The sequence below is a fragment of the Ursus arctos genome, unplaced genomic scaffold, assembly GCF_023065955.2.
Source record: "Ursus arctos isolate Adak ecotype North America unplaced genomic scaffold, UrsArc2.0 scaffold_3, whole genome shotgun sequence".
Classification (NCBI taxonomy): domain Eukaryota; kingdom Metazoa; phylum Chordata; class Mammalia; order Carnivora; family Ursidae; genus Ursus; species Ursus arctos.
The window spans coordinates 63,314,132-63,328,535 of NW_026622985.1; the positions used below are offsets into that span (position 1 = coordinate 63,314,132).

At 37.9% G+C, this 14,404-nt stretch overlaps 1 protein-coding gene across 2 annotated transcripts in view; it reads right to left on the minus strand.

Annotated features, from left to right (window-relative positions):
- Window positions 1–14,404, minus strand: part of ELMO1 (engulfment and cell motility 1) — a 690,097-nt gene that overhangs the window by 505,938 nt on the left and 169,755 nt on the right. For both annotated transcript variants that reach the window (XM_057304123.1, XM_057304122.1), the window contains one exon: window positions 8,689–8,752. The gene's annotated coding sequence lies outside the window, so the exon portion shown is untranslated. The remainder of the gene's footprint in view (window positions 1–8,688; window positions 8,753–14,404) is intronic.

Sequence of the window (14,404 nt, forward strand, 5' to 3'; positions counted from 1 at the left end):
TAAAATATTTTCACTAGTTTCTTTTTACATTTTTAATTTTTTTTTTTTTAAGATTTTATTTCTTCAAGTAATCTCTATACCCAACATGGTGCTCAAACTCACAACCAGCAGATTAAGAGTCCAATGCTTCACCAACTGAGCCAACCAGGCTTTTTACATTTTTAATGTGGCTAATAGAAGTAAGATTACACATATGGCTCTCATTAGTGGCTCACTTCAGTGGCTTATATTTCTAACAAACAGCCCTGATCTGACCTCTTATTATATGCATAACCTCTGGAGACAATATTAGTAGCAGAAAGACTTGGGTCCAGACTATTATAAGCCAATAACTTAAAATAGGATATTTCAGAAAAGTAATTTACCTTCTCTATTTCCTCATCTGTAAAATGATAATGATATAATAGTAAACAGGGTAACTATCAAAATGAAGTAATTTAATAAGCAGTTAGTAAATGGAGCCTTTACTAAATTATGCTCTGATAACTAAGAATTTGATCCACAACTTTTTAGCTAAGGCATATAAAGATTTCAATTATAGTTCAGTCATCGTGAGCACTCGGTAAATGTTAGCTGTCATAATTGTTCCAAAAGTAAATAGGGAACTCTGTGTCTCCCCTTGCACAGCAATTAGACAAAGCCACCTCCTTGTAACCTTTGGTCCCAGCTCTGCCCTCTGCAGTTAACATGGAGGAAGTCACATCCTTCCTCCAAGAGATAACCTTACAGATAGATCTTTGAAGACAGACATCAAATTCTATCTAAACATTCTCTCCTGAAGATTAGATGTTCTCGGTTACTCTAACTCCTTTTCACATCCTATGGTTTCAAATCTCTCTCATCTTAGCCATCGTTCCCTTGAAGGATGCCAGTCTCAGCTTTTAAAAAAATTAACTGTCATATAAATTAAGTAACCATTAAAAACAATTAATACTGCCTGGGGTCTTGTCAGTTCTTTCTCAAATGCATCTATCTCACTGCTGATCCAATGACAAAGCAAAGACCGGAAATTCTTTGCTCTGTTACTGTTAGGCCATGTCTGTGCTCATGGGGTTGATATCTGGGACCAAAGTCCCTGGTCCACCTTCTGTAAGTCTTTTCAGATTTGATGCAGACACCCAGTGTCTCCCCCCATCCACAGATTAGGTAAGAATACTAGGGTTCTGGATGACACCCCACTAAGGGGCTCCCTCTGCTATGATGAGGATCAGATTTTTCAGGTTCACTAGTTCCTCTTTTTTTTTTTTTCCTTTTCCTTTCACCCCCTCTTACTTATATTCCACAAATGCTATATAACGAGACCCTGTTCTTAACCTCCAATTTTTTTCCTGTTAAGCACTGGGTCTAAGGGTCTATCTGAGGTTTCTTCTTTAGTCATCCAGATTCTAACTTGTCCATTAACTTTATCTATGGCCTACAGTATTAGGAGATAATATGTCCCCTTCTTCCTACCTAGAACCTGTATTTCTAATCATTCTTAATAATAAGGGGCAGGGCCCTGGCAAACCCTCTTAGAGAATAGCTCACACTCTGGATTTGTTCATTTCTTATGGTGTCATTTCACTTCTTACAGTGTCATTTCACTGCCCCCTTTAACCTTTGTACTTTTTCTGTAGGAGTTGAGCTTCGGGTTAATCATTTTTGGTAGAGTGGCATGGGCACTCGACACTGCATCACAGTGTTATGCATTGTCAGGCTATGCCACTCTCCGTGGTACTAACTTTAACCACTTAAAGTGTCACCACAACTAGATCACTCCAGCAAAAAAGTGCATTTGCCCTTTACAATTAATAAGAAATCTGTCCTGGGAGGGCACCTGGGTGGCGCAGTCAGTTGGGCTTCTGACTCTTGGTTTCAGCTCAGGTGGTGACCTCAGGGTCATGAGATCGAAACCCCCATCAGGCTCCATGTTCAGCACAGAGTCTGCTTGAGATTCTCTCTCCCTCCCCCCTCACCCTCCCGCTGGAGCATGCTCTTTCTCTCTCATTCTCTCTCTCTCAAATAAATAAATGAATGAATGAATAAATAAATAAATAAACAAATAAATAAATAAATAAATCTTTTAAAAAAAGAAATGTGTGGTAGGATACTTTGCAGTATGTGAATATCCTATTCCACAATGATCTTTTACCCAGTGGTTTTAGCACCTCCCAATAAGTCTTCCCACTTACAGTTTAATTCCGGCTTGCTTCCTATTTACTTTAGTTTATTTTCCCAGTTCTGAATTCCAGTAACCATATCTTACTTCTCTCCCACCTCCAGGCTCCCTGGAATTGCCACCTTCCCCCCTACTCTCACCTGGCTTTGGACCTCTGTTTTTATGTTCTCTTTTAGACTGAACTCGTATCTCCAATCCTATTGTCTTTCATTGTTTTTCCTCCCAGTCTTTCTCCCTACAACAAGGAAAGTTCTGTCTCCTTCAAGGGTGGGGGGATCTGGGGATATATATTGGGCTAAAAGATCTTATTTCCAACTGGGCATGCCGTTTGCTATATCAGCACTACATACTTTTTGGAGGAATGGAGAGGGCTCCCAGCAGGGCATTGGTAGAAAATATCACAGTGTATTTTGTCATGAAAGAATACCAAGAAAAACAAAGAAATTGTTTCTTGTTCGCTTTCTGCGTTTGGAGGTAATTTCAACTTCATGTCTTAACAATTAGTGGAATTAAGAGAATTTTGCTGTCAATTTTCCTGCAGAATTTCCATACCTGCGGGCTACATACTCTTTCCTTCTGCATTTACAGGGCTAAGTTTTATTTGGGGACCCAGAGAAGAACAAGGCACACATCTGTGTAAAGATCACAAGCCAAGTAGGGGGGATCTGCATATTACAAACTTGATGTCAAGTAGGTGAGACTCACATCCCTGGTGTTGCAATGCTCCAATTAGCTTTCTGCAGTTTGAAGCTTTGATAAGTTTCTTTCAAGTTTCCTCTATTTTCACCTTTGGGGTTCATTATTCTTCTATACCTTGGTTCTTTGGGCATCTATTATCCCTACTTTACTCTTTTTACTATCCTCCATAAACAAATTTATTTTTCAGCACTTCCTTGTTTTCTTCTATTCTAGAGAATCTAACAGATTCTCCCCAGCTTAAGGTTAAAAAATGTCCTCTTAAACCATGAAAAGTTTTCTTGTGCCCCTCTGCAATCAATCCTTCCCCTTGGCTCACCCAGCCCCAGGCAATCACTGATCTGCTCTGTGACAGTAAAAAAGCTTTACCTTTACTAGAAATCCACATACATAGAATCATAGAGCATGTATTCTTTTAGGTCTTTTCCTTTTACTATGTGTGATATTTACCTCAGTAATTCCTTTTTTCTGTTGAGTGGTGTTGTGCTCTATAGATTATTTATTCATTTATGTATTCACCTGCGGCTGGCCATTTGGATTGCTTCTGGTTTCTAGCTAGTATGAATGAAACTGCTACAAACATTCATGTAGTCTGTATGTGAACATATATTTTCATTACTGTTGTCCCATTTATGATTATGGCAATGATCCATGGGTGTATCAATTTGTCAAAACTCATCAGAAATATAAACTTAAAATTAATACGTTTGTCCTTCACTGGGTAAGCAAACTGGGGTCATCTATGTAGTGGAATACTACTTACCAATAAAAAAAGGAATGAACTATTGGTATTTACAGCAACTTGGATGAACTACCAGGGAATCATGCTGAGTGGAAAAAATCCTACCCTAAAAGGTTACATACCATCTGATTCCTTTAAATGCCATTCCTGAAATGATCAAACTGTTGAAATGGAGAACAGATTTGTGGTTGCCAGGGATCAGAGATGGTGGAGTGGGAGAGTGGGGGAAGCTGGGATGTGTGGCTGTATAAGGGCTACAAGAGGGATCCTTGCAGTGATAGAGGCACTCTTTATCTGGAGTGTGTCAATGTCAATCAATGTTCTGGTGGTGATATCGCACAGTACAGTAGTACCGTATACTATACATGACATTTTACAATAATACTAGAATACAATGTCACAATCAGGACTTTGACATCAATACAGTGCAGAACAGTTGCACAATATTCAATATTGTGATATTTTATTAGTTTCACCATTGGAGGAAACTGGAGAAATGGTTCAAGGAATATTTCTGTATATTTCTTACAACTGTGTGTGAATATACAACTATCTCAAAATAAAAATCTTTAAACTAAATAAAAGGTGAACTTTATTGTATATAAATTATGCCTCATTTAAATGGATTTTTAAAAAGCTCTCCTTTTGGTCTACAGAACACTCAGTTGTACCCTCTAGAGAGCACTCAGAATTCTCCTGAAACACCGTTCCCTCTTTGTCCAGGCACATGACACACTAATTAGACACCCTGAGCCATTTTGTTCTTCCACATTTTTCCTTACATCATCTCCAAGAATCATAATTGCATCTTCCAGCTTCCCCTCCTGGGTCACCGCATACAATTCAGGGGGTTAGCACACCTCAGCTCATCTACCAGCTTGGTCTCTCCAAAGACATATATACCTAGAGAAACTTGGCTCATCTGTAGTTTTATATGCATTGATTTTTTGGGGGGGATTTAGGACCCGGATTGATTGAAGGTTACTTTCAACTCTCAAAAATCCACCACACCATCAATTTTATTTCAAGACAATGTCCCAGTTTTTGCAGTTCTTTGTCAACACCCTATAATGCTTGCCCCCAAATATGACCTTATCTCTTTTTTTTCTTCTTCTTTCATTTCCAAGGAAAAAGGGGGTGGAGAGATTAAATGTGAAAAGATCATTTAAAGACAGAGTAGTAATTTTACTATTAATTGACAATTTTAAGGCTTTAATTTGATATGGTTCTTAAGACTTACATAAAAAAGACAGAAAATGGGAAAAAGACAGTCTCTTCAATAAATGGTGCTGGGAAAATTGGACAGCTACATGCAAAAGAATGAAACTTGACCACTATCTCACACCATACACAAAAATAAACTCCAAATGGATGAAAGACCTCGATGTGAGACCGGAATCCATCAAAATCCTAGAGGAGAACATAGGCAGCAACCTCTACGACATCGGCCACAGCAACTTTTTTCATGACACATCTCCAAAGGCAAGAGAAACAAAAGATAAAATGAATTTGTGGGACTTCATCAAGATTAAAAGTTTCTGCACAGCCAAGGAAACAGTCAGAAAAACTAAGAGGCAGCCCACGGAATGGGAAAAGATATTTGCAAATGACACTACAGATAAAGGACTGGCATCCAAGATCTACAAAGAACTTCTCAAACTCAATATACGAGAAACAAATAAACAAATCAAAAAATGGGCAGAAGATATGAACAGACACTTTTCCAATGAAGACATACAAATGGCTAACAGACATATGAAAAAATGTTCAAAATCATTAGCCATCAAGGAAATTCAATCAAAACCACATGAGATACCACCTTACGCCAGTTAGAATGGCAAAAATAGACAAGGCAAGAAACAACAATTGTTGGAGAGGATGTGGAGAAAGGGGATCCCTCCTACATTGTTGGTGGGAATGCAAGTTGGTACAGCCACTCTGGAAAACAGTGTGGAGGTCCCTTAAAAAGTTAAAAATTGAGCTACCTTATGATCCAGCCATTGCACTACTGGGTGTTTACCCCAAAGATACAGACGTAGTGAAGAGAAGGGCCGTATGCACCCCAATGTTCATAGCAGCAATGTCCACAATAGCTAAATTGTGGAAGGAGCCAAGATGCCCTTCAACAGATGACTGGATTAAGAAGATGTGGTCCATATATACAATGGAATATTACTCAGCTATCAGAAAGAACCAGTTCTCAACATTTGCTGCAACATGGACGGCACTGGAGGAGATAATGCTAAGTGAAATAAGTCAAGCAGAGAAAGACAATTATCAAATGGTTTCTCTCATCTATGGAACATAAGAACTAGGATGATCGGTAGGGGAAGAAAGGGATAAAGAAAGGGGGGGTAATCAGAAGGGGGAATGAAACATGAGAGACTATGGACTATGAGAAACAAACTGAGAGCCTCATAGGGGAGGGGGGTGGGGGAATGGGATAGACCGGTAATGGGTAGTAAGGAGGGCACGTATTGCATGGTGCACTGGGTGTTATATGCAACTAATGAATCATAGAGCCTTACATCGGAAACCGGGGATGTACTGTATGGTGACTAACATAATATAATAAAAAATCATTTAAAAAAAAAAGACAGAAAATGTTTTGCTAAATACTCAGGTGAAATTAGGAGGAAGAACAATATTAGATCTCATGTTAACACAACAGCGTTTATGACCAAGAACAGTAATTACTCACTTCCGAGTATGTGGATTTGTTCCCCTAATGAGTCTAGTACTGGGGGCGTGAATGGGGAAAGTAAAGGCAAGTAGGAATCCTTATATATTTGCCTGATGGCAAAAATCTTCAATAGCATTTTGTTTCCATGAGCAAAATGTTTTTGATGAACCTAAAGAAGGTAGGATTTCTTTTCTGGAAAATAGACTATGAATTTGATTATAAATCTGAGGTAGGTTACATGAATAACATAATTATTTATCTTAAATACTCATAATTAAGGTGAGATCCTCTAGTTTGCATGTACAGTTATGAAAATAGGAAAGTTTTGTAATATTTGAGGAAAATAATCTGTGGTTTATTCTAAAAAGACTAATTATAAAGGAAACATATTTCAGCATTTTAGATAGTGGGTTGTTGGTATTTTACTTTTTTTTAAAATATTTTATTTATTTATTCATTTGAGAGAGGGAGAGAGAGCTTGAGCAGGGGGAGGAGTAGTGGGGAAGGGAGAGGGAAAGGGAGAAAATCCCAAGCAGACTTCACACTGAGCATGGAGTCCGTCACAGGGCTCCATCCCACAACCCCAAAATCATGACCTGCGCCAAAACCAAAAGTAAGACACTCAACTGACTGAGGAACCCAGGCACCCCTGGGTGTGTTACTTTTAATTAATATAAAAAGTAAAACAGTCTAGCACTTATATTCCTTGTCTGAAATTCCTAATCTAGAGAGACAAAAATTAAGTCAAGGAAGGGCTCTCATTTGTGTTCAATTCACATCAACTAAAGGAAAGATATTTTATTATCCTCATTTTAAGGATGAAACACAGACTCAGAGAGGTTAAGTGACTTGCCAAATTCACTATAAAGTGGTGGATGAGGATTGAAAGCAGACTTCTCAAACCAGAACCGTGATCACTCTGCTACAACAGAAATCCATGCCACACTTCTACAGCTGACTTATGGCGACTGCTGAAGATTTGAGTTTGAAGGCTATCAGATGATCAATTGTATTTGGGGAAAAGTAGCTTTGCAGTTATTGAAATGAAACAGAACTGGTCTAAACTGTATATTACAAACCTACAGAACATGGAACTGGCATTAATTTAACATCAGGCATAGACATGCGGGGTGCCAGTGTGGATCAGGGACTGTATATAAACAAGCCCTAGCCCCTATCTGATTTTATTTCATTCCTTAGAAGAAGGAAAGAGAGGAATTTGACTAATGTATTTGGTGAAATTTACTCTAAATAAGGTTTGCTTTAGAAACCACCACTGAGATGACAATTCTACAAGCATTAACAGGATGACATGATATATATGATTAAAGTAAAGGTGGAGGCATTCTAAATATACTGTTTTTCATCCCTCTGCTTTCATTTAAATATATTTTGAAACCATTTCAAGGTTAATAAATACAGATTTGTGTCATGACACTTAATCAATTTTATAGTACTTCATCTTATGAATTATTGTTGGATTTTTAGTTTTAAAATTTTTTTCTCTATTATAAATGACAGTTCAGTTAGCATCTTTGCACATACAACTTTAAACGCTTTTTCTATTATTTCTTTAATAAATTCCCAGGAATGAAATTGTTGGATCAAAAGATGGATGTACTCTATTTGTTGCTACATATCACCAAACTGCCCTCCAGTAACGTTGTATCAAAGCGATAAACTTATAACTGATCTTCCTGCTTCTATTCCCTCCCTTTTCAATCCATTCTACACATTCCCAGGTTAATGTTCCCAATACGCTACTTTATTTATGTCTAAAACATAAAGGTTACCTATCACCTAAAGATACTTCTAAACTCTAACACTCAATGCCTTCTGCTCTCAGGCTAGCCTATCTCTTACGATTTTATCTCTCCCCCTTTTCTAGATAATTTCTGGGATTTAGACAAATATATTCACCAAACAAGCACGTTTTAGAAAAGAAAGTCATGTATTCCTTTCATGTCAGCCTCACAAACACTTTCAATTCCTTGATATCTTCACTCATCTTTACCTATTTTATTTCTTTCTCTGAGAAATTTCCATCTTATACTCCATTCCTTATTTTAGCTTAAATGTAAATATTCAAATTGAAGCATAAAGATAAAGTCCTGTAAGTTAACCATAGGAGATCACTGGAGGAGGCTCTGTCAACAGTCCAGGAATAGACTGGGATGGTCCCTGTCCCCTCCAACTCATCCTTTTCCCTACTGCTAGACCTCTGTTTCTAAGAGATGGGGCTGATTTTGTCACTTCCTTTTTTTTTTTCTTTCTCTTAAGCCTCCAATAGTTCTTCACTGTATATGAACAATAATCCAAACTACGAACCATACATAGCTCTTAACAGCCACTTTTCAGACTCATCTGCCAGGACAGAGGCACACATGTGTCCAGAAACTCCACACCCACCTGAATCCTCCTCTTCCAAAGGCATCGGATGCTCTCATGCGTCTCTGCCTCTGCTTTTGTCCACCTGCGGACAGAGAGCAAAGACAATTGAAAGGCAAACCATTAGTGAGGGAAATATTTGGAAATGTTTGTTACAAATATGATCATGGGTTATGATTCTTGATATACAATGGACTCAAACACATCATTAAAATGCTAGCACTCCAAAAAGCAAATGAGCAAGGGATATTAAAAGATTATTCATAAAAGGGAAAATGCAGGTGGCGATGGAATACTAACAGAATTTAAGTGAAGAACTCAAAGAATTCAAATAACTATGTGTAACTGTTTTATTCATCGAACTCATAAATATATATATTTTTAAAATGATGACACTGGTCGTCTAGAGTTTAGTGAGACAGACACACCTGTAAATTCCTTGAAGAAGTAGAAATTGCTGCAGTCTTTCTGGAAAATAATTTAACAAGAGCCCTAAAAATGTTCCTGTCTTTCGATCCAGAAGTGTCACTCACTCTGGCAATGTTTTTAATTTTTCTTATTTTGAAGTGGGCTCCAAGCCCAGCATGGAGTCCAAAGTGGGGCTGGAACTCACAACACTCAGATCAAGACCTGAGCTAAGATCAAGAGTCAGCCAGGCACTGACTGAGCCACCCAGGCACTCCCACTCACTCTAGTATTGTATACTTAAAATAATGAGAGAAAAAGACAAACATGGTCAGCACTGAAGTGTTTATCCCAAGTCATCTTATAAGCTACAACAATCGAAAGTTGAAAAAAAAAGGGCAGTGCTTAAATAAGTTGCAGTTTATCCATATAATGGAGTATTAAACACTCATTAAAATGGCCTGTATATATGAAGAATTTGTAATGATGTCAAAAATTATATAATGTGACAGGAAACACAACATATTGTTGAATGAAAAAAAGAGACAGACTTTTATATGTACATTATATTTCAATTGTATAAATGCATACCCAGAAATACCAGTGCTCCCTGAGAATGAATTGTATGTTTGTTTTACTTCTTCTCTTTGCAATTTAAACAGTGGGCAACATATTTCCTTGAAAATTTTGCAAAAATTAAACAAAAACAACCTATATTACACCTGTGCCTTGCAGTCTCTCACACTATTCACTACTCTTTTTTTCTGTTCTCACAGCCACCTTGTTTTGGTGTCTATCACTCCTGTGGCACTTGGCGGGTAAGCCAAGGAACTCATCTTCCTCCTGATGATCATAAATTCCTCAAAAGATTGAACTGCCTCTTTTGCAATGCTACATGCTTTGAAAAACTCAAAACCATTTGTGAGATAACTAAATGCATGGATGTGTGCCTTAAACATTTATTAGAGTTGAGTTGTGTCTCTTTGCTCTCCCAACGAGTAGCACAGCTATTGGTTTGGAGAGCCAAGTGGGTTCTGTCTTAAGGGGGCATTCATCCAGCACAGGCTCACACACCAGCTCTGTCTTCTTTACATGTACATATGTGGTGATCTCTTTAGGCAATGGGCGAGACTCAACTTTTCTACCTGGATGTTGCCTTAAACCCTGATGGAATGTGGGTTCTGGTTAGTCATATGTTTGGGGAACCAACTTTTTTTTTTTTTTTAAACATACCTAGAAGTTATTGCTATAAGCACATTTTCATAAATCCCATAAATAAAGGACATACTACTTCTACTCAGACACTTCCTTTATGAATGTTTGGGGCATAATGTTAGAGAACTTTAGAATATTGTCTTAAAAATTCCAGATTTCGTGGGACGTTGATGGCATTTCCTAAATCTCTTTCCTGCTTGCATTAAAAAGGTGTGTGTGTTGGGGGGTGGGTAGAGGGATCACATCAAAGGCCTCCATTCATTTATTCTCAGCTACCAGCAGAATTATCTACATTACTGCTGAGGATTATTTAACAAAGGCATTCATCTTGTTACCAAAATTATGAGTGAACAGACAAGACCATTTTTCTGTAAATGAGGGTGGCTTAGATTCTAGTTTTGATCCTATGTCATTAATACCTTCTCTCTTATCTCCAACTCTTGTTTTGCAAAGTTTAGGAATGCATACTCTGCAGTCAGAACTTAGGTTCCAAACCAGCTTGTACCACTTACTAGGTCTCTGGTCTGATGCAATCTCTTAACTTTCCAAAACTTGGACTCCTCATCTATAAGATGGGGTAGTCAGAGCCCCTGCCTCATAGGGCTGTTACGAGTGCTGAAAAAAATCATTTATTTTATTTGGCAAATTTCAATTGTTTCTAAGATGTCAGCTATTATTTATTTAGCTGTGTAGGATAGAACAGAAACTAACAAAACAAGTACTATGATTAACAGAAGACTTCTCTCAACTCACACTATTTATTATAAATATTACTATTTGGTCAGATGATTCTTCTTATATTTTGAGTAGTCTTGGAAAAGAAGTATTGTAGTGTGTTCAAAAACCTATGTCTTGTGGAGATAGGCAGAAAGTAATTTCTCTGCTCTCCTTCATAGCAAAGTTTCTCTCAAAGCTACTCCCCTATCATCTCTCCTTCCCCACCTCCACCCGGTCCCGTCGACAATCCATTCCAATCTAACTTCTATTCCTGACACCCCATCGACACTGCTTTGGACAAGCCACCAACCAGCTGGGGTGTATCGGCTCGGAAGGAAATCCGTCCTCATTTACTCCATTCCCAGCAGCATTCCACACACTGGGCTGTTTGCTCCTTCTCAAGTACTTTCCTTTCGTTTTCCTTCAAATCACACTCCCCAACATTACCGGCCCCTCCTTCTTGAGCTCCTTTGCTAGCTTTCCCTCTTCCATCTGACCTCCAAACATTTGGTTGCCTCAGGACTTGGCCTGAGTCCTATTCTGGTTCCTTTCAAAGCAATCCATTCCTATCCCATAGACTTAAATACCATGCATATGAGAATATCTTTCAAACTAAATCTCTGAGCCAGACATGTCCCATGAACCACAAGCTCATAAATCCACCTACCTACTTGATTCTTCCACCTTCAAACATACTGTGTCTAAAACCCAATCGCTCCAACACCGCTTGCACCACCTTCTTCCCAACTTCAGCAAATGGCACTATTATCCACCCAAAATATGTCTCATGCCAATTTACTTCCCCAGTGAAGAATTTTCATTTCTTTTAAAAATAAAAACGAGGTAATATCACTTCCCTATTTAAAACTCTTCAATGGTGACTCTTGACTAATGGAATTAAATCAAAATTTCCCACTGACTGCAGGGCCATCACGACCTGGGTCCCTCTTCCTAAGTGACAGCTCATGCCACTCTTCTTCCCTGTGGGTGACTGTCACCCTCTGCTTGAGACATACTAAACTTTTTCTTTTCCTTGAACAGAGCAAGATTGTGCCTTCCTCAAGACCTTTGCATCTGCTCTTTTCTCTGCTGGGAAGGCAGTTGCCTGGTTTCTACATGTCCAGCTCCTCCTTGGACTTTGGACTGTGGCCTTAGTTTGCCCTCAAAAAGTCTACCTTGACTACCTATGTAAAGTAGACCCCCCCACACACACACTCTATGAATATCATTCTGTCTATTTTGATCATGGCTTTGTCAAAACTAATCGTTATCTTATTAGATAAGCATTGGAGCTCCATGAAGACAGTACCGTGTCATAGTCCATTTCCTGTTCGATGTTATATCCTGGGAGTCTGGGAGAGGGCCTTGCACACAACTCTCCATAAATGGGGTTTATGAAGGAGGTACAGGCCCCGCGCTACTTGATAAACCTTATGACTACACAATGTGCAGTGGAAACTCATAGGTGGAGGAAAGCTTCATCAAGGAGGTGATATCTGAATTCAGATGAGTATAAATATGCTAGGGGGAAAAGGATACGTGGGCCAAGTAAACAGCATGAGCAAAGGCCTGGGGGTATGAAAAGGCATGCCATGTTTAAATTGTTAGCTCAAACAAGTTTTCTGAAGAAAATAAAATTAATGCAGTTCCATAGAACTTGGGGGAAGAAAAGTCAGGACCTAAATAATATCAGATGATGGGAAAAGAGTTTTAACTTTAAGCAGAAAATGCAATTGCACAAGTATGGCTCATTTAAGCTACTGGTAATTAAAAGCATATATAGTAACAAATACCACCTGGGTTTTGCAGGTGTGAGTAAACTTTAAAAAAAATACGGAGGAAGGAATCATTTGGAATGGCTCAATATGCAACTCAAGAAATCTGAGGTTGTGCCTTTTGATCAATAAGGAGAATGAACATGGTGACGGCAACAGTCATCTGGCAGAACAATTTCATTTACATCATTTCATTTCACTCGAATGTGACAAACATATCACCAGGCCCAGGGCTGGGTAGTGGGAATGAAAACAGAAATAATCTTGGGCTTGAAAGAGATCACTATCTAATGAAATTACATGAGTAGTTGCCATTCTAGGATTTAAAGAAAAGAACCCTCTCTACAACCTCAGTGCAAATGTTGTGCAAATGATGTTTGATGTGCAAAGTGTTGTTTAAAGTGATGCAGGTCTGTTTTTTTCCAAAAGTACACCTGGAAGTTTGCACTAAGCCCATTTTCTCACGGGATGTTCAACTGATTCTGCACATAAAGACAGTTCTGATGGCAAATTGCACAAAGCAAACAAATGCTGCTCATGGAAACTGGCTGGAAAATGCCAATGAATTTATTTCATTTATATATGTGAGACATCTCTTAAAAAATTTTTTTGATGTTTAAAATTAATATGTGTCCATTTTAGAAAACAGTGAAAATTGAAAAAAAAATATACCCTGCCATGTTACATATAGATTTTCATAGACATTTTTAAAACTAAAACTAGGATCACATCGTAATATGTCGGCACTTATCTTCATTGATTTGAAGGTCATATATTGTGCATTTTGTGTTGCTGTTGGCTATCTTTAAGGTTTTCTTCAATAAACATGAAAACACTGTAATCTTCTTACATCAAAATCAAGAATGAAAAGCAATCCTCTGAGTCTTCCTTATATGAAATGCGGAATTTAAAAACCTTTTCTTCTACCATAATCACCCTAATTCTTAGATTTTGTAACAAGTTGAAGTTTTTGATTTAGATTTTGAGAATTAAATCATTCTTTGGTCATAGAAACCTTCGTCAAAAATTATTTTAGAATTGCATTTGGTACTGCAACTAAATTTTCAACAGCTATTTGAACTAAGTGCTGCCTATCATTATTGGTTGACTTTAAATCTACGACCTTCAGTTCTTTCCGTTTCTCTCTCTTAAAAAAAAAAAAAAAGGTAAAAAGCTAATATTTCCAGAACTTTACAACTCTGGAAATGTTTTTATGTTGACTTCACACTGCAAGAAGACAACCTCACATACGATAAAATTCTTACATCTCAATTTTCTGCCTCAAAACCCTGTCAATATTTTGTCTTTAACATTTAGTGTCACAGAAGTGAAGGCTAAGGACAGCCTGATTTTTATCTTTTGCACATAACCCACTTTTCAGTTGATAGGCTTGTTTTTCATTTTCTTGTAGTTCTTGTAAAGCAAGTATTTTGTCAGTATGTATCTAAGTTTCTAGAAATGTGGTAAACCCAATTGAGTTGAATTCTCCAGTGTTTTCTGGTCTTTGAAAGTATGATACATTTACGTCTGATTCGGGCTTGCTCTTGTTCTGTCCTTTGATTTTTCTTCAGGTACACCATCTGATTATTCTGTTGCCTCTATTTTCTGTCCTGGACACTTATCAT